Source organism: Rhipicephalus sanguineus, chromosome 2 (genome assembly GCF_013339695.2).
Source record: "Rhipicephalus sanguineus isolate Rsan-2018 chromosome 2, BIME_Rsan_1.4, whole genome shotgun sequence".
NCBI lineage: Eukaryota > Metazoa > Arthropoda > Arachnida > Ixodida > Ixodidae > Rhipicephalus > Rhipicephalus sanguineus.
This window is the reverse complement of record NC_051177.1, coordinates 24611164-24638654: the sequence shown is the minus strand read 5'-3', so window position 1 is coordinate 24638654 and position 27491 is coordinate 24611164. Positions and strand designations below refer to the sequence as shown.

General features: G+C 48.2%; 1 protein-coding gene across 1 annotated transcript in view; it reads right to left on the bottom strand.

The window, feature by feature from the left end:
• Positions 1-23011, bottom strand: part of LOC119382553 (fatty acyl-CoA reductase 1) — a 70960-nt gene extending 47949 nt beyond the window's left edge. The window contains exon 1 of the mRNA XM_037650303.1: positions 22832-23011. The gene's annotated coding sequence lies outside the window, so the exon portion shown is untranslated. The remainder of the gene's footprint in view (positions 1-22831) is intronic.
• Positions 23012-27491: the final 4480 nt, after the last annotated feature.

Here is a 27491-nt window from a genome sequence, read left to right as displayed (position 1 = left end):
CTTACGCATTTAAATCTTGCGATGCCTTGTACAGAGGTTTCCAGATAGTGTTTCGCATTAATAAGACTCGGAGAACGCAGGACCCACTGCCAGCAACTCTTACGGGGAGTCTGTACGGCACGAACGTACAGAGACAAAGCCCCCCCCCCCCCCCCCCCCCATTCCGCGCAACATGTAAACTCGCGTTCAAGGAAACGCTAATCTTTGCTCCGTTTTCTCATATACACATTGCGGGGATGCGCAGCCGACGAAGCGGTGCTCAACGATGTATTTCGTCAGGTCACTCCACTGAGAAGGCAAAAGACATGTAGTCCTGTGCACAAGGATTGCAAGGAACCGGGGAATATCTCATCAATGTCTCGAGGACCCCGCGATATGGCGCCGACAAGAATGTTCGCCCGGCGATCAGCGTAATGTCGCGAGACTGCCTCCGGAAAAATGCGTTTCTGGTTTACTTCGACCACGAGAACATGATGCGCGACGAATACGACGTAACGTCCATCCGCCGAAACACCATCTTCGTTTCTGGGACGATGTTCCTCGTTGAAGTAAACAGGAAGCGCGACACGTACAAGGACAGAGAAACACACACGGTCCGGCGCAAATGATCATGTTGAACCGATCATAACAAAAAGAAGGCGTAATTAACAACTAGCACGGCAAAAAAAAAAATCGTATCGTTCCGATAACCATGGCCAGACCCCTCTCACTCTGGCTCACTCACTCACACCTCTCTGACGAAGAAATTAACGCGTGACTTAACGACTCATCATGAAAGTATCATAGATTGCCGACAAACGTGTCCCGGATTGATTTCCTCGCGAACCTGATGCAACACTGTACTCGGCACATATGCTGTTATAATACAGCCATTAAATGGAGCTTAATTTAATGCGTCGTTTCACTAACATCCCTTTCCTCTTTTTCTCCCTCTGTGCCAGCGAGGAAATATACGAGGAATAAGTTGTGGGTTTTTACGTCCCAGAAACTCGGAGGACGCTTGAGCTTCGCCTTCAAGAGTAGAACGCAACAGCTTAATTGGGCCCCGTGCCTTCTCGATTGCTAGAATAGCTTCGGTTCTCGGTGCATGCTTCAAACGTGCCGTAAGGAAACCAACGAATGTGCGCGTAACAATGGCCGTTTCAAACTATTCTAGAGTGGCTACTTCAAGTACAGTTGGTAAGTGCCCACTACGCCATAATTCTTGTTTTTGCAAATCAGCGAAAGGGCCCACTACGTGACCGTAAGGCAACACGCGAACCTACGCAGCTGCTCACATTGTTTATGCTTTTTCTGATGGTAATTGTTAAATACGTCTGAGCGTTTTGCAATGGGTGTGCCTTTAAAACACCCACTCGTTGCGCAATTCACATATTTTCACGCCTGGCGCGATTCGACGCTTCTCCTTAACGCTACATGCGTTAAAGACTCCTTCTACTACATGACATTGGTACAGTGTTTTTTCTTTTGTTTTTTTTTCTGAAGTCGCATGATCGACAGACACGCCGAGCCACCACGATCGACAAGGTCTGTCCTCCGAGAAGAAGCTGCTCAAGTGCGCAGTGTTGTTGAGACTTTTGAGCCCGTTCCGGAGTGGCTTGCACTTCTGGACGCTTGTGTGCGTTTTTCCTGACTTTTGAAATGCCTCCTACTGCCTGGAACAATGTGGGTGTTGTGTGCGTTAGGGTAATTCTGATGTGACGAATTCTGTATTGCGCAGTTCATAAATTACAGGTAATATTTCCGTGCACTAAAAAGAGAAGAAAAATAAATTTTATGTCACTCTAAGTGGAACCGTTTCCTCCCCTGTAATAAAGGAAAGAAAAGAAAAAGCGTGGCTCGGTGGTAGAACACCTGCTTGCCACGCGGACGACCTGGGTTCGATTCTCACCCCGAAGAATTTTATTTTATTTGTATCTTTCTCGATTTTTCGGTCACGCAAGGTGGTGATTTTTCGCTCACAAGTCACAACCAACGACGCCGCCACCGATGCCGACACCGTAATTTCTGCGAAACGAGCTCTTTAACGCTATCGCGTTAGCATCGCGCTGTCGAACAAAGACGCGGACAGAAAAGCTAGGGACACACAACGCCAGTGTGTCTCCTCCTGTCTTGTCCGAGTCTTTGCTCGCCAGTACCGTGTTTCACAGTATTCACGATCGCTACACCGCTTGGACCAGCCGCACGTGTTGTAACAAGTAAAACATAAATTAACAGAAGCGCTAATAAGCAACAGTGAGAGGGCACGGCTCCCTCTGACGTCCGCGCATTCACGTTGCGTAACGGCCGCGTTTTACGCCCGCGCGATCGGCGCATGTATATTTATGTATTCGTATATCAATTCTCCGCTCCATCCCCGCGTGCTTTTCTCGGTATACTCCCGTCTTTACTCCTCCCCGCAAGTGCGTCACTCGCCGCATAAAAGACGGGTCGCGTCTTTTATGCGCAATCGATGGGGGTCTACAGATCGCCTCCCGGAACATACGAGTGGCCGCGCTTACACCCCGACGAACGCATAACATTAATCTATCTTTAAGTTCTAACTTTACCACACATATTCGGGCTCGAAGCAGATCTTTTTTGTATGCAAGGGCGTCAAGCGCACTATCGAGAGCGCGTGCATGATTTGACGCAAGTCCTTACGTCATGCGTGTAGCAAGTGCAATAGGTGGATCTGCGACTATTCTTGATATTTGTTTGGCCCTCTTCTTCCTCGACCCTCTCGGAACGCCACGTTTCGTTTTCTTCGCACATTACCTGCAATATAGGACGCGTTTAAATTATTCTGATCCAGTGCGCATATACATACATAGCTTGCAACGACAGAAGGAGAGAGAGGGGGGTTAAAGGCCAACTTCGGCGATTTTTTGGCTATGTCAAAGTGATGGTGCTTTTATGTTCCTGAGACGCTCCTGTCACGGGCCCAATAGCAGAAATACTCGGCAAATTGGAGAATAATTTTATACAAGCAAAAAAGCTAACACCGAAGCCAAAACCCGGTGCCGCCAGCGCGTATTATGAAAGCTGCGAAAGCGGCGAAGAGCAGACGCCCAGGGGAAAGGTGACTCCGTCTATCTTGTGTGACCGTGCCACGTGCACAAGCTCCTAGGAGCTGTCGGAAAATGACAGTTGCGATTCCGACCATTTGGAGGCCAACTAATATGGCCATTTCTCTTCGATAACGTGGAACACACTTGTTTAGTTCTTTGCTTGCCCAGTTGCGCATTCCAACGCCAGATGGCGCCACCTGTCCAGGTGGCTCAAGGGCTTAAGTTTGTGGGGCCGCGATCGGGTAAAATGCTATCGCTGAGAAGTTTGCGGGCTAACTAAGGCTTCTTAATATTGCTATGGGAAGAGTGCATAAATTTGGCAATAGCGGCGTTCAACATCGCGTTGGTACGGCCGAAGGAATTTAATATAAGCCAAGTACGAGCCACCTTTCGCACCAACGTTACAAGATTAGGTTACGTTGTTTCGCACGATGCGCAGCTCACCGTATACCGATAGGCCCGGTCACGGTGCACCCTAGGCCTCTTCGATTTGGCTTGCACTGCCTGCACTAGTTCTGGAAAGTGCCGTGGCGGTGCGAAGCGGTGCTGCGCCGGTTCAGCAAGTGCAGGTGCAGCCGATGCAGCCGCGACACTGGCGACACTACCACGCGGCGGCTACCACCGAAGATGCAAGAGCAGGCCGTGTTGGTCGAACTATAGTCGGGTACAACTTTAGAAAAAAGCGGCATTTGCACCTCAAAGGCGGATGCACACGCGCTTCCACCAATGGGCGCGCGCTCTAGACTGACGTCACGAGCCGGACGGCCGGTGCCTCCGCTCAAGGAGAAGAAGCGGGACTATTTCTTTGCCGCGGAGGCAATCGGCTGCCGCGCTTCGGTCATATGGGCGGGGCCTCTCCTTTTTTCTAAACTTTAGTTCGACCTATAAAAATTTTTTTTTTTATAGGTCGAACTAAAGTCCCTAGATTTTTCCTTTGAAAAATCTAGGGACTTTAGGTCGAACAGCCGATGCGGCGTGTATCGCTGGTGTTGTTTACCAAAACACTGCCGCGGTGGCACTCTTCGTAGCTGCCGTATGGAACTGCTCGACTCTGCAGCGAGGACGATTCGGACAATGGCGATCCTCACAGCGACTCCGAGGAGGAGTTTGACTAGGGACCATAGTTTGACGGTGTATGTGTTTTGTCGCCTGCATGTTGGTACGTGAAGATGTAACTCCCGTTCCCGGGTACGAGAACGTCGTTGGCAGGTTCCATGAGTGTAATTTCAAGAGACTGTTCAGACTATCTAGAGGCGTTTTACTGGTTCAGCGGAAAATTGCGCTGGTTTCGGCCTTCTATGAAAGCGTGTGCGAGGCCATACAACAATAAAAAACGAAAGTATCTGAGGTCCTTTGACCGACGCTAAGACGACTTGACGCGAATGTTCAGTTATCTTGGAAAGTGTATGCTCGCAAATTTGTGTTCAAAGGGTTTTACTGTGATAATTCTTGTAAACCATTAAGACACATGTATACGCACGCTCGCCTGATGAATACATTTTTAAACTCAAAAGTATTTCTAGAAGACTTCCTATCGCATCAGCTTCACGATTTCGCAAAGGCGAACTGAGAGAGCAGCATCGCGAATCGCGCCACATCTTTATTACTTTTTTTTGTATCATTCATATTGCCGTCATGTACGGTGAATGTTTCTGCTCACGAGACATGTAAAAGGTCCGCCTTAATAGCTGCCGAAAAGACGTGGCTAAAATTACCCGTCAGAGTCAGCAGTTTAACTTGCTTTTGCACGCCCTGAACAACAACACGCAGCGTCGTCTGCTCCAAGCTTGGGAGGAGGAGGAAGGGCGCCATGCTGCACTTCTTTGCACCTCCTTTTGAGCGAGTGCAGGCCGGCAGAGAACTCGTGCAGAACTACGCTTGCACCTTGACAAAACGAGGGAACCGGTGCAGCGGGCGCGCGCGGCACCAGCAAAACGAGGACGACGGTGCTGCACCCGCTGAACTGGTTCCGCCGGTGCAGCCAAATCGAAGAGACCTCCTGTATACGTTACGGAAAGTGTTTCGGTAATATTCACGCATGTGCATTCTTTCGCCGGTACGGCATTACCGTACTTTCCGTGCGGTAAACCGGTAATTGTTAGGCGCGAGTGTTTCGTGACGTAATGCGTGACGTTATGCGACTCCCCGTGTCGCCAACGGGGAATCGTGTGCAGCCCGCAACGCAACCCCACTTGCCACCCATCGCACGCACTACCACAAGGAACTGAAATTCGCACGCCCAGCCAACACCTCCTAGACAGCTAGGAGGTGTTGGCCCAGCCCACGAAGCGCTGGCCAAACACACACGATTGTTGTCTTGCGAATAGCAGACGCTCTATTGGCCTCTCGTTTCCGTCACTTCCGCTTTGCCAAAAATGACGTCACGCACACAATGTTGCCAATAATTCTGGGAAGCGAGTTGGGGAGAGTCGGGGCAATCAATAAAATTCAGTTGTAATGAACCTGCGTATCTCTCCAGCTTGTAATTTGGCATAAATAATGGGAACGTGAAAAGGAACGTACCCAGCGAATTTTATTGACATACACTGATCTCGAAAAATCACCGGAGTTGGCCTTTATCGTTATTGCAAGTGAAATGATTTCCAGATGGATGGTTGCAGAGTCAGACCAGTTCCCCACTGCAGCTACCGGGCGCCCAGTCAACCCGGTTTATGTGGAACTGCTGTTCCGCCAGGTCTGCCAGTTGTACCTCCCGTTATTCCGTTGTTCTAATTATATGATCGTGGGGCCGTTTGTTAAAATCCCACTTCATGTGAATTAGGGTGGGTGTCCCATCGGCCCATGGACATTCAGGCCTGCAGCGTGCGGGACACATGGCACTCATCATCATCAGCGGCGGCAGCAGCAGCATTCTAAGCCTATACGTAGATGCACTGCAAGATGAAGGCCTCCCCGAATGATCCCCGATTTACCCCAACTTGCGCGAGCTGATTCTATTTTGCCTCTAGCTGCGTACTTCTTGACATTGTCCCTCCATCTCACTCCTCAACTTCTTCTCCATTCCCTTAATTCCACTCCGTTGCTCTAAGCTTGACCACCGGTTGTCTGTCCTACGCATTACGTGGCCGACTCAGGTCCGCTCAATATCAACTAGCCTACTATTTTCCGTTCGCAGCGTGGTCCTTAACTTTTTCTCGATTTTCTTTATTATCCTGGCGTTCAGTATTCTGTTTAATTGGGAAAAAAGCCCGGTTTGAATTTTGTGCCAATCTGCGGTATCCTATATAGCCGCTGAGTTGCGGGTGACGGGGCAGGTTTTTTCCCCGGTCACCGCGCTGGTGAGCAGGGATATCGTCAGCATTTTGATTAGGCGAATCTTGGAAGGGATAATTGTGGTTGAACGCACGGCGCGATTTTTCTACCGAAGCCGCGTCCGGTGGGCCGGCACAGCTGTCGCAAGACTGCCGCGCTGCCATTGGCTGTGGCGACGATGCGATCGTCGGATCGGACGGACGGACGAAAATCTGCCGAGTTTGACGCACGCCCAACGTCCGATCCGACTACCATAGGCCGTGCCGGACGTCAGATCGGGCGCAATATCATGCACTGTGTGCTTAGCGCTTACGGGGGACGCTGCCAGTGGAGGGCTCTGACATAATCTTTAATAATAATTGTTCCGGTTTTACGTCCCAAAACCACGATACGATTATGAGGAACGTCGTAGTGGAGGGCTCCGAAAATTTTTACCATCTGGTGTTCTTTAACGAGCACCTAAATCTAAGTACTCATGCAATTTCGCCTCCACCGAAATGCGGCCGCCGCGGCCAGGATTCAATCCCGCGCCCTTCGGGTGAGCAGTCGAGCACCATAACCACTATAGACCATCGCAGCGGGTCTCATTTAATCCCCACCACATAGGTTACTAAAGTACACCTATATATATAGAGCTAAGTATGCGAGCGTTTTCTTGCATCTCGCCCACATTCAAATCAATGCTGCCATATGGAATCAAACCCGCGACCTTGAGCTGTGGACGGACGCTGCAACGACTGAGCACCGCGGCGGTAAGACGCGTTTGGGTACCACGGTGGTGCTCAGACAAAGCCAGTTCAAACGCGCAAGTCGTTTCTTATTGCTTGTTTTTAAGAGCCCCACTGAGTGAACCATCAATTTCAGCGCACGCTGACACGACAGAGCACGACAGCTGGCGATCCGGTGCCAGTCGTAACCGCTGCTGTCGAGCCCATAGCCTTCCCTAATCATCAGGGGGGGGGGACAATTCTGCCCTAATCTTTACTCAGCAGGCCATCTCCTGTACCTGTTTAATGCACAGGATTATGCACACGCAGACTTTCGACGATAAGTGCGGCCGAGGACCCATGACGTTACATTCTAAAAACTGTTCACTTCCCACCGTTACCCCCGGAAAGCCGTGGACCAAAGGCAGGCCGTTGTCAGGGTCAAAGTTCAGGGTCAAAGTTTCATTTTTAGATTTCGCGTCGAAATCTCCGCGCGCGACGTCACGGATTTCAAAGCGAATTTTTCGCACTTTGGCGGCATTGGCGCAAAGAAAATTCATATTAAACTGGTATGTTAAGCCTGAGAAGGCAATGTACTTTCTTTTTACCGATTAGGAACTACGTAGGCCGCAGTAGACGCCGTCAGAATCTATGACGTCACGGCAATAGACCTCTACCGGCCTACGTCACTCACGCCCCGTGACGTCAGGTCACGTGACCTCTCGGCGCACGTGCAACGGCGGGTGGTTGGCAAAACACTCCCGCTACCGGCTCAGCGTGGTACAGTCACACGTTGTTTGGCGCACGTTTTCTTTTTTTTTTTCTTTTGAACCTTTTCCTTAATCTTTCGGTTCCAAGATTATTTGTGGTATGTGTCAAAGAACATATAAATGTGTCGCGGACTGCGCGACGAAAAATTTGCCACGCTGCTGGCTGTTTAACTTGGAGCAGTGAACCCACGTGGTGGTCTGTGCGAGGAACAGCGGCATCGTCTTCGAAAATGTGTCGCGTTTACTGTGGCGTGTAGTGTGCGTTGAAAGGCAGCGACGATATCGGTTCACCTTTGCGGACGTTGAAACTGACAATATTGTGTGTTGTGTGCTGTGTGAATAAGGATGCATCTTGTTTGCGAAAACATTGGCGCACGTTGTGTCTAACAGGGCCATTTGCAGTGGCCGGTTGTCGACGGAACATCAGGATTAGACATTTTATTTGACGCGATGATCTGCGAGTGCGTACCACGTGCGCACATCTCAGTGTTTGTGCTGCGTGCATAAAGGAAGAAAAAAAAATAAGTGCGTGATGTCCGGGCTAAAAGGTGAGACTACGCATGAGCTACCAGCGTGTTTTAGCATTGCCGAACATGCATGTACGGTTTACCACGGCGAATACCCCCAACCATACGCGTATCGCCTTTTATTGGAGATGTACGTCTTAATGGAAGCAGTGGAGATTCTTGTTTGTCATATTCTAGTTAGCTTATCTTTACGGCTCGATATTTATGAAGTGACATTTCGAGTTTGTGTACCAAGTCTAAAGGAGGGGAGTAAGTATGGAAACACGTTATAGGCATCAGATACAGCGAAGGAACCGCGCAAGCGATTATTTAAAACTAAATTATTGTGTTTAACATCTCAAAATTGTTCAGTAAATTATGAGGAACGCCGTAGGGGAAAACTTCGCTTGAATTTTCACGGGGATTTGTTAACCGAACGCACGCTAATGACTAATGAGCGTTTCCTTCGTTTTTTTTTTTTCTTTCAATTATCTCTGATCAGAATTTTGCGCTGTGCGTGAGAATCTAATTCGTGACCTCGCGCACAGTAGCCGCGAATGCTGTACATCGTTTAAAACTGCAGTGCAGATTTCGCGACAGAAATTGAGTAGGTTCACATCCATTCCATGCTAGTATTTCTCCAAACACCAGTCGTCGTGAAAATGTACAACGGTCGCTTTCGATGAGCATAAGATTTTTTTGTGGCTGCCATCCACGACGAGCAAATCATACGTTGACCTAACAGAATCATTCATTACAGGCAGTAACTCTTCCTTCTAACAGCTGTGAGTTCAGAAAATAGCAATTTGCGAAAACTTCTATCGAAGTAACGCAGACACACGCAGCGCTGCTATGGGGAGAGATCCCGCCGGTGGAACTTTCTTGAAAACCAGCCCCTGCTCCGAAGGCGGGACTTGGGGGCGGGACACTGCCAGTGACGTCACACAGTTTGCAAACAGGGAGAGGTCTATTAGTGCAGGAATTTCAAGGTGGCGCCGCCACCCCCATTTTGTTTTTGCGCGTTTTCACGCTTATCAAGAGTCTTCTCGCGGCAAGCGTGGTGATTTTGGTATTGCGAAAGAGCACTTTACTAATAGGAGAAAAATCGTTAAGGAAAATTAAGACAAATCATGCAGGAAAAGTGAACTTCCATCCCAGTTAAAAGAACGGACACAAGGACAGTATTGCAAATGAAAAATGAAGCAGGACAACCATAACTAAAAGAAAGCATGATGATCCAAAAAAAAAAAAAAAGCCACGATGAGGGTGCGTCGTGCGTAAGTGGTCATCTTAACCAGATCGCCTAAACCGTCAGCAGACGAGTGTGACGTCACTGGCAATTCATGATCGGTGCGATTCGGCCACGTTATGCTTTGGGGTATTCAGTATTTTAGGTTATCTCCTTTTTTTCTTTGTCATGGTCGGGGCAAGAGTGGGGAGGGGGGGGGGGGGGTCTGCGGGAATAGAGGGTAGTATAAACCATTAACTGAACGAACGATCCAAGGTCAACGAGATGGCCGCTCGGGATAGTCTATATTCAGATGTTGAAGAACGATTTTGGTGCACTCGCGAAGAAGTGACGGCCAGTTTCCTGCACGCTTATGCGTTTCTTACCGAGCATTGTTTGTGCTGAGAGCAAACGTGCCGCCTGCCAAGAGGTGGGGCGGACCAAACATTTCCTGTAGCATTTCAGCAAACCTCTTTGCTGCGGGCTCGTACGAGATCGCGTGACTATACGCTAATGATTACCGTGCGTCTTTCCTTTACATCGTGCGCGTCTGTGACGCCAAACGCAATCAGCTTCGGACGCACTTCTGCGCCTAAGTGCGTCCGCTTTAATGATCAATACGCTAACGTGAAAATCGAGCATAGCAGACCGGCATGGCGTCACAGAAAGCGAACCGCCTTCTTTCTCTCCTTTGCGCAGTACTGATAACGTATTACTATTACTGTTACAGAAATCACATGCGCCGTCGTATGTTTGCTGCAATACTTGTTTTAGGCCCACCTAATCCTTGCATTTGGCCTTTGACCATCCCGGGGCCCTGCACCATAATACAGTGGTCATCGTGGCCATCAACAATTGTGGTACTTCGTTTAAGAATTATTGCGCGGTATTCCTTATGTGTATGGCCTATATCAGGGGTCTCAAGCTCATCTCATCTAGCGGGCCGCAGTCGCCGCGAAATTTAATCTTGCAGGGGCCGTGAGAGTGAACGTAGGAGCGTTAAAAAATAGGGGGGGGGGTGATCTTTCCTAAATCTCATATATGGGTGTCGTTTCTTAAAGGGATTTGACGTCAGCATTCGGGCAACATTCCGATACCGAACTGCAGAATGGTTAAAATGTGGACACCGATTCCAGAATAAAGCACTTTTTTTTTTACGCGGTCATGCTTCAACATATGGAGACCGCATGGGGTGCCTCCAGAAAAAAAAATTCTTGAGATCAGTTACGTCTGTGTATAGCTTACCCGAAAAAAACATTATTATATAATGGCAGTATCGGCGAGAAAATAATGCGAGTATCATTTAGCAAAGTTGAACGCTCATGAGTCATAAGCGTACTTACTAAGAAAGTAAAACACATATATGAGAAGAAGACAGTTATGTACAGGGCGGGCCACCTGTTTGAGACCCCAGGCCTATACAGTGAAACGTAATTGCGTCTAAAAAGAACGCATATGTGCATTTTCTATCTATATGCAAAGCCCGTATGATTCATACTGATAGATAGATAGATTTAAAAAAAAAACTTTATTGAGGTCCTGAAGGAACACACCCCCATTTCATCGGGGGAGGATCGCGGGCCGCTCCCACGTAAGGACGGGGAGACAGCCTTACCGCCGCATTGTGGGCCTTCTGGACAGCCTTGAGTTGTTGCAGTGGCACCGGGCTCTTGGTCATGGAACAAAATTCATCTTCATAGAATTCTTGATGCTTTCCTTGTAAATAGGGGCACCTCCAGAGCATGTGTCTAAAATCACTGCGATCTTGACAGTGCGGACAAAGTGCTGAAATGTCGGAGTAGCGACTGCAAAATGGAGAGGCTCCCCGTCTGGAGCACGCGAAGAGAGATTCCCTGTGGCCTATTCAACTGTTCGAGTATAAGTGGGAAGGACATACGGCCCAGTTGATAGTGTTTTGTGACATATTGAAAGTGTTCCAAATGTCCCTAAAATGAAGGCTGCATGGGCTGATTCCTCCGTCTGAGCCGCGCAAGGCCCAGCGCGGTAAGTGAGACCTCGCGCCTTGTAGTAGGCTAGCTAGCTCGTTGACATGGAAAGGCCCCGACCTTCGAGCCAATATGAGCAGGGAACCAAGTGATAGTGTGGTGTGTGTGTTCCTTGTGAGCGAGAGTTCCAGAAACTTCCTTGCAGACGGACCCTGAAGCGAAGGCCCTATAGCAGCGGATCTAGAGTCATGTAAATATCAGTTCTTTGCGCATCGAGAAGAGCGAGTGCGACAGCCATCTCCTCTGCTTTGTGAGAAGAAGAGGTGCGAATCGACGCTGAGGATAGACTCCGACCCTCAGTAACTATGGATACTACTGCAAAGTGAGCGGAAGCGCCGTTCTGGGTTCAAAGCATGCATGCAAGCGAAGAGTGGGCGTGAGAGTGAGCTAAAAAAAGAGGAGGCTCGAGCGACGCGCCTGCCCTCGTTAAAATACACGGTCAAATATAGGCAGAATAATTTTGGGATCGGCTAGTTGGTTCATAGCAAAAAAAAAATTACAAAATAATAATAATAATAATAATAATAATAATAATAATAATAATAATAATAATAATAATAATAATAATAATAATAATAATAATAATAATAATAATAATAATCATTAATAAAAAAGTAAAAAAAGCTGCAGCGCGATCAAGACCAGGACGAGAAAAGACATATTAACACAGCGCTCATCCTGTTTTCATCTGTCTTTTCTCGTCCTAAAAATATATATAGCGCAGCACTAAAATAAATACCATCGCTTGGGCCGCATTTAGTTCATTATGCAGTTTAATTAACCACTTGATTATTGAAGCTTCACTCCACATCGATTAGAACATACGCGTTTTATCCGCACTTATTTATTACTTGGTCTTCATGTCTACTTTGTTTACCGGCCGCGGTGGTCTAATGGTTATGGTGCTCGAGTGTTGACCCGAAAGTCGTGGGATCGAATCCCGGCCGCCGCGGCCGCGTTTCGATGGAGGCGAAATGCTAGAGGCCCGTGTACAGGCGGCGGAAATTACCGGAGCCTTTCACTGCAGCGTCCCTCATAATCATATCGTGGTTTTGGGACGTAAAACTCAATCAATCAACAAAATTATTTCTATTTTGTTGATTGATTGAGCGTTCTTTGGATCTGTTTTTTATGTATTTTTTCCTTCCCCCTAAACGCTTAGAGAAGCACGCCAGGCGTTAGGCTAGCGACATCTCCAGTTCTCGCTCTAATTTTTTGCCTTTCTCTGGCAGACGCACGAGTTGTCACCTGTCACTCGCTCAGTGAGCGACGACGAAGCTTTAACGAGACGAAAACCGTTCTGCGCGCGCTCTCTCTCTCTCTCTCTCACACACACACACACACACACACACACACACACACACACACACACACACACACACACACACACACACACACACACACACACGCACGCACGCACGCACGCACGCACACACACACACACACGCGCGCGCGCGCGCACACACACACACACACACATGCACGCACACGCACACACGCACGCACACACACACACACACACACACACACACACACACACACACACACACACACAGGGAGAGAGAGAGCACACGTGCGTAAAGGGCCCTCGACTGAAGTCAATACCGACGAACGGAAATCCAACACGTTTCCGACAGCCCATAACAGTCGTTTCGACGGAAAGTTGCACCACTGGTGTCCTCGGCACGTTTCTTTCGCACATATCTCGTGCTACAGAGAATACGGCTGCTCGAATTGTTTCATTCTAACTACTCGGATGTTTGACACGACCTTAATGAAAACCAACAGAAAATGGAGCCGAGGAAAGTATAGGGGACGTCATTTGTGATCTTTTAACTGCATTGCAGTAATTACGATATAAATGTAAAGAAATTAAAGTGGGCGAAAAGACAACGTGCCGCCGGCAGGAACCGAACCTGCATGCACGTACGCAACCACAGGCGCGCGCAGGGTTCTCAATTAAGGGAAGGAGGGGGGGGGGGAGTTTCACCGCACCCCCCTCCCCCTTCCCGTGACAATCTCCGCAATGGATGCAAAAATGAAAGTGAAGCGATGACGTATTTCTCACAGACGCCTGCCACTGATCCCCGGCTTTCCGGTGTAAACGTGCGAAGTAAACTTGTTCTCTGAATGCAACATGGAGGGGAGTCCTTGGTCGCGGTTATCGTCAGAAAACGTAATAAATGACGTGAAAGGTCCGTCTGAGTGAAGGCATGGGGTATAATTGGCGACCCCCCCCCCTCCCCCTGCCCCCTTCATGCGCCCGCAGCCTTCGGATATGCGAGTATGCGAGGGTTTATTAGTCAGCTGCCAGGTCGTATGAAGATCACGTGCTACGTGACACCAGCTGACAAAAAAAGTGTTCCACACTCGCCCTCATGGTTACAAGTGGCTCTGACTATACACTCCCAGGTTTACATGCACAGAAATACCCGATAAAGTGGACGGGAGGACGACCGCCGCTGTAGCTCAATTGGTAGAGTGTCGGACGCGTTATCCGAAGGTATCAGGTTCGGTCCGTGCCGGCGGCAAGTTGTCTTTACGTATACACTCTAATTTGTTCACGTGTATACCGTAATTGCTACAATACAGTTAAAGGATTACAAATAACGTCCCTAATACGTTCGTTGTTTTCACTGTCTGCATAGAAAAACGAGACCCGTTCCCCTTGTTTAAGTTTACTCGGACGTTTGTTAGATGTACAAGTCGGATGTATGGTTGCTCCGACAAATCGAACAATTTCTATAGACGCACGCGCGTTTCTGCAAGCATCGCTGCAGCATTCAGCTCGCAGAAAAGAAAGCTGCCTTGGTGCCCGGCGAATAAATTTTTTGTTCCCCGTACGTGACTCTGCGCACGCTTTCCTCCGGCTGGACCTTTGAACCCGCGGAGACTTGTCCTATTACATCCAGATCACGTTTTCGTCGTCGACGAGTATAGGTAACGGTATACTGAACACTCGTGTGACTATACGCCGCATTGTGGTGTGCGCGAGGTGACGGTGCCGGCTGCGAGAAAGACCCAGGCTATCGTGTCAACCGTTACTTGTGTGTTCGATGTTAAAGGAGTTGTGAACCGCCCCTGTATACTCGCCGCGGTTGTTTTGTGGTTATAGTGCTAGACTGCTGACCCTAAGGTCGCGGGATCGAATCCCGATCGTGGCGGCCGCATTTCGATGGAGGCGAAGTGCTGGAGGCCCGTGTGCCAGGCACGTAGCCAGGATTTTTTTTCGGGGGGGGGCCCAAGGCCTAATTATTCGAAAGAAAGTCTTTTCATGGCAAAAAGAAAAAAAAAAGTTGCCCGGGAATATAAAAGGCTGGACGAATTTCGGGGGAGGGGGCCCGGGCCCCCCGGGCCCCCCCCTTGCCTACGTGCCTGCCGTGTGCTTACATTTTAGGCGCACGTTAAAGAACCCCACGTGGCCGAAATTTCCGTAGCCCTCCGCTACGGCGTCTCCCATAATCATATCGTGGTTTTGGGACGTAAAACCCCCGCAGTTATTATTATAAACCACCCCTCGTGCTTGAAGAAAAAGAAAAAGCATACAGCGGAAAGCTATGGGGTCTAGTACGCATTCCCATATGGCATATATAGAGCACCGTTACACTATACCGAAGAGCAGTGGGAGGCGAAGCTATCGGACCCAGACCTGAAGAATCAGTGCAGCCTGGGTCAACGGGCACGAGAGATGGCGAAGGCCCGCGGCTACTTGGAATAAGAAGGCCGCCCACCTTGGGCGCACAGTGCGCTTGCTCACAATCAACGTTTGTTCTCTCTCTCACACCGCGCAAAGCAGACGCGGCTGTGAACAGCAGCAGAGCCCAGTCTTGCAGTCTTGCGCGCGTGACAAGGAGAGTTCACAAGCGGAGCGCGCAGTTGCCACTTTTTCAAGCACCTTCTCTTCATACAGGGGCCTGTACACTCTATTTGGAGGACCGTCATACAAAAGATCTTTCGTCACATATCATATTGCTGCTAGTGGCCGACAGCTGACATAAACTAAGAGCGGCGTTTGGATCAGATGCGCTTCTTGCCCCGAGGTGCCGCCACGCGGCAGGCGCCGCGCTCTCTAGTGGGCTAAAATTACACAGTAACGACACTAGCGCGCACCGGAATAACTCCGCGAGATGACGTCACGGCGAGTTGGCGCGGCAACTTCAGCGCGGCGTCGCCACCTGTATTCTCGCTTACCAGGCGTCCTCTCGCGGTAAGAGTGGTGCTTTCGGCTTTGTGAAAATGTAATTCGATGTAATACGAGAAAAATTGTTTTCATATTTAGTGCCCCTCTAAACGAAAGTGAGATTTATCCTAAAAACTATGTGGAAAGGGGTAGCCGTCATCAAGCAATGGTGACAACAACTCCTTCATTTATTTTCTATTTCAATAAAAATAAAAAAATAACGCTTTCTAGATGGTCTAATATAGTTTCTGAATAAGCTTACGAACGCATTTTTCGTATGGCAAAAAAGGAAAAATACATGTCAAAGCCCCGGCTGTAGCAATATCACCATCACAACGACCACAAAGACATCCCTAGACAATATGACCACAAACTTAGGAAACACTGCCGCTAACTGGCGCAGTTGCTCCTCGAGCTGCGTAGGCGTCGGAGACAAAACGATAACAAGGTAAAGACAACAACGCCTGCAAGATGACGATACGACGTCCGTGGACGACGACGGCACAACGAAGCACGCCGAGGCGCAACGAAACGGAACGACGACCCTGTTTCGAGTTAACTCCCTCGGTAAAAACAAACGAAATAAAGAAAAATACCAGGAGGTAACATCACATGAACACCTTAAACCAAACATGTACTAGTCGTAACTTTAAAGAGAAACAAGGACCGGAATCCGTAGGGAAACATATGCAGCAAAGCATGCAGTAACTTTTAATCGTTCGCGTGGTTGCGTTGGTCTCTGGTTGGTTGCGTTGGTGAAGGTGTGTTTACCGCGTGGACGCAGTACTTTATCGACGATTGGCACAGCCAGAACATTCCACGGATAAAGGAAAAGCTCATGTTGCGCGTCAGGAAAGTACAAGCACGGTGATTTTCCCATGATTCAGCTCGCCGGCGGTGTGACGAGCGCGTATAAAACGGGAAAGTAAAGTGTGTTTGCTTGTTTGTATTTTCTTAGGTTTTCGTTTACTTGTTTGTTTGTTGATATCCTTCCACTGCAGCATCAAGGTCGTAGACCATATTATTTACCGCGGGCATTTCACCTCTGCGATCACCTTGCCGGTCCCTCCCACTGGCTGAAACAAAGGAATATCGCTAATTTCAGAATACAGCACCATAGGTCTCACACCAAGTGTCTGTCGATCAGCGTTAGGTACGCGTTGAGAGTTATAACTTAATAACGTTTGCTGTCGGGCTAGTTGGTGCATAGCTTAACTTCAATTGATGGCGCAAATGTTAAGACAGGAACGTAGAAGACACGTGTCTACGTTTACGTGTCTTCTACGTTCCTGTCTTAACATTAGCGCCATCAATTGAAATTGATAGTTATGTTTGAGACCTCTATTCTGACGCGACACGCCACTCGACAAGTTACGTATAAATAATCAGGCTGTCCAAAGGTTTACCAAACGTGTGAAGCAGATGCTGAAAATTAAATAAATAAATAAATAAATAAATTCTCGAAGCTAGACAACCAGAAGCCCACTGGAAATTCGGTTCCTTGGATATTCACAAGAGCTGTCGAATCTAAGGAAGCATTCATGGCGCGAAATAGCATTGAAAGCTTCGAAGCATCGCATTCGAGAAGCAACTCGTTCTCTATAGAGGCACGGCCTCCATCGCACATGAAGGTTCCAAGCATTGCGTAAGAAGCCATTGATTGCGCCATTACTGTCGAATTCACTCACGCTCTGCAATCCCATTCCCGGTTAACAGGCGCCAGTCCGGTCACCATTCGTAAAGCACGCCAAAGCCAGCATAGGCGCCGTCCGAAAACTCTATACGTGCGGTTTCTAACAGGTCGACTCGGTCTCTAGATTAAGCGACACTGCACTGAATTGATAAAACGAGACGCGCAGGACAGCAGCTGCCGAGACTGGACACCATTTTGATATAGAGAGCAGAGAAGTCGGCACGGCTGTGTACTTTTCGCGTAGTCTGCGAAGCCACAAGCCAGACTGTGGAGACAGGTTTGAGGGCAGAAGGAAAAGAAGATGATAAAGAAAAGTTGAAAAAAAAAAAAAAGCGGAGAAAGGACGCGATGCGATCGAAGCCGTTTGCCTCTGCCGCGGCATCCACAAGCGGCGGCAGCCTGTAGAAACCGGGAAGCCTTACGGCGCTGATGATACCGGATCGGGCGGCGGCAGTTTCTTCGGCACAGGCGGACGCTTTCGAGATAACCCAGTTGAGGACAGTACGCACAGACACGCACGCACACTATCGCCGAATGGCGGTGATTTTACTCGCTCGCTTTCATCGTCGTCCTCCTTTCTCTCTCGAATCCCCACTTCGTAGACGTAACATCCATTTCACTCTGCCTCCCGCCTTGCCGACTGCTTGAGCTATCCCTTTGTCATTCACCAACCGAATTCGGCGAGTGGCGACACGGTAACGGTACGCGACATCACGCCAAACGCTATGCAGAAGACGTCTAGCACACAGGCAGTGTACAATATACGGTCACACAGTATACTGTGCGTTGCGTGCTGGACTGAACCAACAAAATGAATAGAATTGAACTGTGGTAAGGGGATTCGTACCTGCTGCATCAAGAGTACAGCAAAGCGTACAGCACTATACGTATTTCATGTGGGCGCAAAGTAACTCCCCATTAAATATTGCTTATAACTTTTATATTACTTAACTAACATGAAGAAAAAACGCCAGATAATCAAGCCATGGGAGGTACAAGAGACGTTAATTGTACTGTTTCAAGTGTATTCTAGTAATTGTAATATGCATGTGAAGAAAGTAAAGTGGACGAAAAGACAATTTGCTGCCGGCGGGGACCGAACCTGCAACCTTCGGATGAAAAAATTTGTGAACACGGTGTGTCGCTGAAGCCGACGTTTCGACAAGCGGTCCTGTCTTCTTCAAGCCTGAAACTTTAATTTTAATGAAACAAGAAGCATTTTGTCCCTGACAAAGGGATAATTTATTACACATCCAGTGGCCTATTGAATAGGCTTTAGTACTGCCGATCTACAGCTTCCTTTTGTTTATATCTTCTTTTTTTTTTATCGCGCGCCTGCTCTTCTCTCCGCTGTCCTTTCCATCTTTCTCTCCCTTTCCCCCTCCCCTTAGTGTAGGGTAGCAAACCGGATGCTACAATTCTGGTTAACCTCCCTGCCTTTCTCTCGTTTTATTAAATGCGAAGCATTTCTTAGCGAACCTCAGGCACTTTGGCCGTTTCTATCTACGTATCTATCTATCTATCTATCTATCTATCTATCTAGCCGCCTACGTCTCGGCGCTCTCCTGGTCGTCTCCATAACTTGTAATATGCCAAGATTGGCGTAGCAGGGGATCAGTGTATGACGAACACAATTCACTGGTCATGATATGAATAACGCAAAATACCTGTCGCGTACGTCATGAAACCCTTTCTCTCAGTCACGTGTGGCACATACCCGTACACCAGAGTTCATGTTATGCGGGTATGTGCCACAGGTGATACAAAGTCTCAACCAACACAGTAACCACGAACACACACATTGACACGCAAGGAAAGTGATAATATTAATAATTGTTGGGCATTTATGTCCCAGAACTGCGATATGATTATGAGAGACGCCATAGCGAAGGGCTCCGGAAGTTTTGATCATTGGGTGTTCTTTAACGTGTACCGAGATCGCACAGTACACGGTCGTCTAGCATTTTGCCTCCATCGAAATGCGACCGCCGCGACCGGGATCGAACCTGCGACCTTCGTGTCAGCAGCCGAGCACCGTAACCGCTACACCACCGCGGCGGACGCAAGGAAAGTGAGAAAGCTGAAGACAGAACACCCGTGGAAGACGCTCAACTACCATCCACTCGTCCAAGTGGTCCGCAACGTGGACCACGTGGATTACGCAAAAACCTGGGTCAGTGCTTTCTACAATAAATCTGCTAAGAGAACTAGGCCTCTCATTATTACCGGTGACTTCAACATTGATTTTTCAAGACCCAACAATGATTGGTGCTTATACTGTGTGAAAGACGGCCTGGATGTGGACAGGGCATCAAAAGACCTCGCTTCCACGTCCACGACAGAAGGCATCATAGATCATTTCATCGTAAGAGGCATCCAGGATTTCCACCGGCTTCACAATATCTCGCACTTCACTACACTTGGATTCCTCATAACCGCGATCACGAACGGATCCGATTAACAAGTCCGGTCCAGCTGCTGGTGCTCACTGATCACTGTGTGTGATGGTGACCTTGTTCAAGAACTGTCAAGAACCCCTTTACACATACACAAGGGTTCGTGAAACGTGCGTGCGTTCTCTGTCATAACTGAAAAGTATAAGCATAACACCTGTAACTGTGACTGTAACGTGCGTGCAGTGCGCCTGCGCGTGGCACTCGGCTATGTATATATCTAGGGAAACTATCCTGAATGAAGCTTAGTTGCGAGTAACGCCTGTCCTGTGCATCTGTGTTCTTTCTTTGTCCTGTTCGGATTCGTGCTATCCAGTATTGAAGAATATAAGCTTACCGCACCTGGTGTTGGTAACACCCATGTTGCTGTTGACATCGTTACGCAACTGTAAACAACGGGTTATATAATACATATGCTACTCTTGAACATATGAGTGTGCGTATACCACTTCCACATTTCTCTAGTGTCATTCCGTAACGTTTCGCTCAATGTGAAAAATTACGCCACAGTCACCATTCTGCGCATGCTTCGCATCACGTCGATTCCCACGGCAGGTGGGATCTGCCGAATTTTTATCTCTCTCTCATTTATGTCATTGGAAGTAGCGAAGACTACCTGAACGAAAGTTGTGGGTCCATATGATATGTGATTAGGAACACACTTTCCAGGAGGTTGGTTGGGGCGTCGTGACCCCCTAAAATGAGCGATTCGTTGGGCAAGTTGGTGATCCATAATGTTAACCCCTAAAATGGCCTGACAGGAGTCAAACGACTTGCTCCTCTTGGGGTGGGATAGAGCTTATCACACAACACGAAAAGCGTATTGATGAATTCTAGGTGCGAATTCAGCAAGTTTTTGCAAATGCACCGCATGAATATTTGCAGAATTAAGTGTCGCAAACAGCAAACGCTCCAATCATTAAAAAAAAAAAAATAAAAGTGAATGATGGCGACCCTTGCTTGGAATAAATATATATATATATATATATATATATATATATATATATATATATATATATATATATATATATATATATATATATATATATGAGAGCAGATGTCTTTTGAAGGGCTCGTTTTTCTTTGTTAGACACAATATGAATTATAACTAACAGACAATAATGCCAAGGAAAGTGCAGAAGATGTTATTTCTAATAATTAGGATATTAATGTGAAGAAAGTAAAGTGGAGAAAAGACATTAATATCCTAGTTACTATAAATAACATTCCCTGCACGTTCCTTGGCATTATTGTCTGCTTTTTATAGGCTAAAATGCATCCCGTAGTAGCTCTACTGACGACATTCGCAGATATTCATTTCTCTGCGTCGACGGAAATATATATTGTACATATAAGTTTTTATTTCCAGCGCGCTGACGAGCTGCCCCAGCTGTACTGCGGGCACTGGTGACAGCATGTCGGATTACAGCCGCAGCAGCATGACGCAAGCTTGTCAACGTTTCGCAAGAGAGACTCTCTCTCCCGCGCAAGTGTACACTGTTCGACTGGCAAGCGGTAGCGAAACCACGCTCCACTCTCAGACTATGAAGAGCGTAGTTGCACTACAGCTCCAAGGACGACAGTCAGTCCGAGGTCTCCATACAACATCTTTGCAGTATCTTGACGAGCGTCAATGCGGGTAAGACCAAGATAAGGCGACGAAAGGATTCACACATGGAGGAAGATTTACAATAGAACGACGGAGAGAGTTTTTAGCGTCAGTATCACACCGTCCCTCGCCCTTCAACACGAGAGCCGCTCTGCGGTGGCTGGGGCGACCAGCGCGACGGCTGGCGGTGTTGGGAGTGGTTGCACGCAGCGCATCACCGCCGACGGCGGCACAGAGACAAGTCAGAAAGCAATTCCTCTAATTGGCCCGCGCGCGTAGGACTCACAGTGAAGCAGTGCTCGTGCGGCCGACATTATCAGCAAAACCTGCGCTCTCTCTAGCATGGAGAAAAACAAACGCGCACGCGACGGGCGCGCATCGGGAGAGCGGCGACACGCCTGACGGAAACGTTTTCACCCTGCAAGCGAGCTTTGCTGCGCTACCGCTGCACGACTCTTGAGCGAGGCAGCAGCGCTCGGGCGTTTTCTCGGCACTTTCGCTTCGAAACGAGCGCACCGAGCAGGTGTTTAGTGTGTGCCTCGGGTGGATGAGAACTGAATGAGGTTTTTGCAAGCGGGACTACGACGCGGTTCGCATATTTAACCCCTCGCGCACGATAGGGTCGCCTACCTGCGGCGAGTACTAAAGAGGTTGGCTCTAGGCCCAACGCATGCTGCTTGATACAGGAGTTTGGAGGTGATCGCGTGTCAGTTGTGCTTCATGCTATAAATATATATACCCGGTACACACGCTAGTTTGGAAAGCACGGTTTCCAATGTCCTTAATACAGTAAGAACACTCCATCCCGTTCACATTCACTCTGTACAGCTTCGATTGTGCCTGAAGGACAGCAGCTATGAAATGCACGAAACGTGATCACGCTCGCGCCGGATAAGTTTCGTGGCCAAATAGGAAGCAAGAAAACCGAGTGAAGTGATCGTGCTGTTAGTTGACTAGGCTTAGCGCCCTCATTTCACCGTATGAGAGCGGATATATTCGGCATCACAGGAGAGTTTTCTCCCCAGCTCTCGAGCTGAGCCGCATGGGCCGTATCTCCCGTCCAATGCGGCCGCGTCCCCGCAACTCAAAGTCTGCTCCCGAACACCGTCCCAGGGTCCCCGGCTGACCGCAGATGCACTCTCCGATCACTCTCGTGCGCATAACAAACGCCGAAGAGCGAAAAAACGTGCGTCCCGCCCGACGAGTGGGCCTCCCATCCGGCATCGCTCTCTGTGACAGCGAAGGCAGGCGAGCCGGCGTTTTCGCACGGACTGGTTGTTCCGGCTCCGCGGGTTCCCCGCCCGTTTCCGGATTATTCCGATCGGACAAAAGAAAAGGGTTCGGAGACGTACTCACCGTCCACTTAGCTGCTCTGGGACACTTCCATTTCGATCCTCTTTACCCGCGCCGATATTGCACTCGGAGAGATGAATTTAGAAAGAACTGGGCAAAGAGAAACACACAGAGGCAAACTTGCAGGTTGCCGTTGCCGCCGTCTACGGGCGGTAGTGGGCCGGACGTATGGCCACGTGACCACCGCAGGCCAATGTGCATGCGCATTGTAAGGTAGGAAACTCGCGCCATCTTTTAATCATACGTCAAATCCTAGAGCGTTTATACCTTGCCTTTCAGCAACGAGATGGCGCTGCGTCAGCAAACGTTCTATTTTATACATTTTTACGCGGGTAATTTGAAGAACTCCGAAGAAAACCTGCATGGCATCTCATCAGAAGTCACGGATACTGCAGAATGATCTATAACTCGAAAGAACAATCACAAAAAACACACACTTTAGCATCCTTCTCTCTGTCTTTGTTATTTCTTTTAATGCTCGACTGCGTATTGGCAGTGCAGCCAGCGTACCACCCTTTGCGAGCATCCTCTCATCATCCGTGTCGCACACATGTAAAGATGCTCCAAAGTATACAAAAGTGCATCTCTTAAAGCTATAGAAAAACTGACTGAAATTTCACGAAGCTAGGGTTTTATTTATTTATTTATTTATTTATTTATTTATTTATTTATTTATTTATTTATTTATTTATTTATTTATTTATTTATTAGCTTGTATTGCACATTGTGCTTCTTATGTTATTCTGCTTCCATTCCCCAAAAGGCAACATGTACTACAATTTCTTGTTTTGAACATTTATGTTCCTATAAAGGGGGCGCCTGCCTTTACGTAGCATTGACGTCACGATGCAAGACGCCTTGATTTCAACAATACTGATATTTCTTTACAATCAGTGCCATAGTATTGATGAAATGCAATATATCATTATGTCACAAAAGCTGCACAATGTTCTGAGCTTTTTCATGGGATAGATAAACCTTTTAATGAAGCTGGAGATGTTTGCCTGGCTGTTCGCCTGACATGCTACTCCAGGTGCTGGGTGACGATTATGATATATACAGTGATAACCACATAACACATACAGTCACACAAGTTTACAAAGTTTGGTTCAGGCTCGTGGCCCGCAAGAAATTCAACAGCGCTTTCGTGGCACGTAGCGCACAGGTGCTGCTTTGCCATGGGCCCAGAACATGTCGCAACTCTAAGCACGATCCCCGTTGAAGATGCGAGGCTGCCTTCAGAGACTGTCTCTCTGATGCGTATCGCTTGCATTCACAAAGAACATGATGTAAATCTTCTTGGACGTTGCATTGGACGCACATTGGTGAGTCCGACAGCTTAATCTTGCTCCTGAAGTAGTTGGTGTATGCGACGTTCAGTCTGATGCGGTGCAAGCATGTTTCATCTTGCCTGTTTAGGTCTCGCGGCATATCAAAGTTACACGATGGGTCAATCTTGTAAAGTGGTCCATACTGGTGATTAGCATCTGTCCAGAGGGATCGCTGGAGCCGCCAAGCGTGTGCCGATACGATTGTCGCGGCATCTTTTCTCGAGAAAGGTATCTTGATGATTTCTCTTGAGGCGTCATGTCCAGCTTTGGCAGCGTCATCAGCATGGACGTTGCCTTGTATTCCACAGTGGGCAGGTATCCACTGCAGAGCAATGCGGTGATGGAGGTCACAGGCTTTGTTGCATAGATATTTGATGTCCATGACGAGTTGGTCTTGCGTGCTTGGGGACTTCAGAGACTGCAGCGCCGCTCTTGAGTCGGTGAAGATGACCCAAGACTCAGCTGTCTGATCTACAATGTAATTAAATGCAGCCCGTAGTGCAGCCAGTTCAGTCGCTGTAGATGAAGTGCGGTGACTAAGAGTGGCAGAGATGGTGACATTGGCAGATGGAATCCAGACACCAATTGCAGACGATGTAGGTGTAACAGAGCCATCAGTGTAAATATGACGGTGAGCCCTGTAATTATTTTCCACGTGCTGTAGGGTGAAATATGTTAGTGCTGGTCCGGGTGTACGTCTCTTGTTCTTGAACCCAGGCACAAAAGTGATTATTGACCACGAAGGAATTTTCCACGATGGCTCTGTAGGCATTGATGCGCTTTCATAATGCAGCGGAAGCAAGCTCCGCACCACAAGACTGCTGTCTGAAGCAAGCGGATGACCCGGCATTCTGGTGGCATAACGCAAGTGAACTCGAAGAAACTCCTGCTGCAGAAGCACTGCAGCTGATAGGCGTCTGCTTTCGGCAAGGGTTCCAATACTTGATGTGTTTTTTGGTAGGCCAAGGCACACTCTCAGGGCTTTCGCTTGAGCTCCAGTCAGCGCTTGTATGTTGGTTCGTGAAATGCCATGTAACGCAGGAAGGCTGTATCTTAGAAGACCTTCACAGAGAGCCGTATACATTCGCAGCAGGGCACTTACGGAGCAGCCCCCGGCGTTGCTTGATAACATGCGGAAGATGCTCGCATATGATACAACTTTTTCCTTTAGTATTCGAACTTGGGGCGTCCATGTCATTAGCCTGTCGATTGTCACTCCCAGAAACTTGTGACTTTGCACATACCGAATGGGAGAATTCGCTACCTTTAACGTATAGCGCGAAACATCACGCCTCGTAAAAGCAACGGCGGCGCATTTTTCTGGTGACATCATTAGACCTCGCCCGAGTAAGAATTTTTCGATTGAATTGAGAGCTTTTTGTAGTCTTGCTCGTAGGACACGTCTGTTGCGACCACTGCTCCATATACAAATGTCATCTGCATAGAGAGAGATTTCGACCGATGCAGGGATACACTTCTCCAGTCCAATGAGAGAGATGTTGAATAAGGTTGGACTTAGAACACCGCCCTGGGGAACTGCTCGATGCACTGTGTGCGGGGCTGTGTCACTCTCGTTTCCTCTCGTTTTCCTAGTGAGGAGAGTAGACACGCATCCATCGTATCTCTTGTCTAGAACGGGGTCTCAAATCCACCGTGCTGAGATCCACGTGCATCCGCATCGCCAGTTGTTCGTGTTTAAGTACACGGCACTAACGCTGATCCTCTGTATACCTTAATCTTGCTTAGCTGTGTATGTACGCCAGTCTTGGTTTTTTGTATTATCGAACTGTTCTCCAGAGGAGATGAACCACTCGAGATCGTGTGTGTACGTGACTGGCCTTTTGTGCGTGGTTGAATTACACTACTTACCTGTGAAGGCTGCCGCCAGTAGCGTGAAAACAGTTACAAGGAGTGCGCAGCTGTACGCTTCGTGTATGCCGACACCTCGTTCACGACGGCGGCTGGTGCAAGCCAGATACCAAACGCCAACCCTTAATTAATGCTGCTTCTCAGGAGAAGTGGCATGAGGGGGTGTGACACTCCTTCTTTGTGTGAGATTGGTTCATTGCATGATTACTCAATACGTGTTTTATTATAAAGCCGATGACTCATATTTGAGGAAGAAGAGCGTGAAAAGGCACTGATAGAGAGAGAGAGAGAGAGAGAGAGAGAGAGATAAAGGTTAAGTGAAAGGCTGGGAGGTTTACTATAGGAAAAAAAAAAAGAAAAACTCCTAGGTTCCCTTACGCATTCACCTAAGACGACTCGAAGGCGAAAGCCATCTTTTTCTTCTCAGTCTATGTAGTGATCCTGTCCTGCCACCCTGCCAAAGCTTTGTTCACCTAGCATGGTTTCGCACTGCCTCCGCGATCGGCCCACCTTTGACCAAGCTACGATGTAATGTGATCCCGGCATCATGTGACGTTTCATCAAGTGACGTCACGCCAAAATTTGTGACGTCACGATGATGTCACACATTTTAGCGATCTGTGACGTCATGATGACGTCATCAAGTGATGATTTTTTTTTCATCACTCGTGCTGTGCCCGACGCCGAGGGACGCTGACAGCAACGGTCAATTTGCGCGTTTGATGAGACATCTAAGGCTTTCGCCTTAATACCCTGTTTCATACCCTGCACTGGGAAAGGGGTAAGGGGGGTGAGGAAGGTAAGAAAGAAAAGAATGAGAGAAAGGGCTAAAATATGAAGGCAACACACACACACACACAAGCACAGGAGTTTCGTAGTCGTTCAGCGAGGCCGGTTGACCACAGAAACTTCAGCAGCGCCTTCATCTCTTTCTGATTGGCAGCTCGAACGTTCCAAAATTGATTGCTCGGAAAACGGCTGGTCATCGAGGCGTGCTAACGTTGTTGAGAGGGACTGTCTGTCGGAGTTGTAGCGAGGACAACGACAGAGGATGTGTGCAATGGTTTCCTCGCTGCCACAGTGATCACAGGCAGCAGTGTCTGCCATTCCGATTCGGTAAGCAAAGCTGTTCGTGAACGACTCTCCAAGACCCGCGCGACAGAGAACGGTTGTTTCGGATCGTGGTAGTCCGGATGGAATGTGAAATTGATGTGAAAAAGAGAGCATTATAACAGTATCAACCTTATTAAAACATTATTAATCAATTAATATTAATTAAGTATCACACGTCTTAAGTATACTCCTTCCTAGCCCCACACATGGGTACTGCATGCCAAACAAACGTCACTTTCCTTGTTTACTTACGACGGACGTATAGGCATATTTCCGTGCGTGCAAGTGGATATTTTAATTAGGTTTTAATTAACTATCCACGTAGTTGACGAAACATCATCTCCACTAAA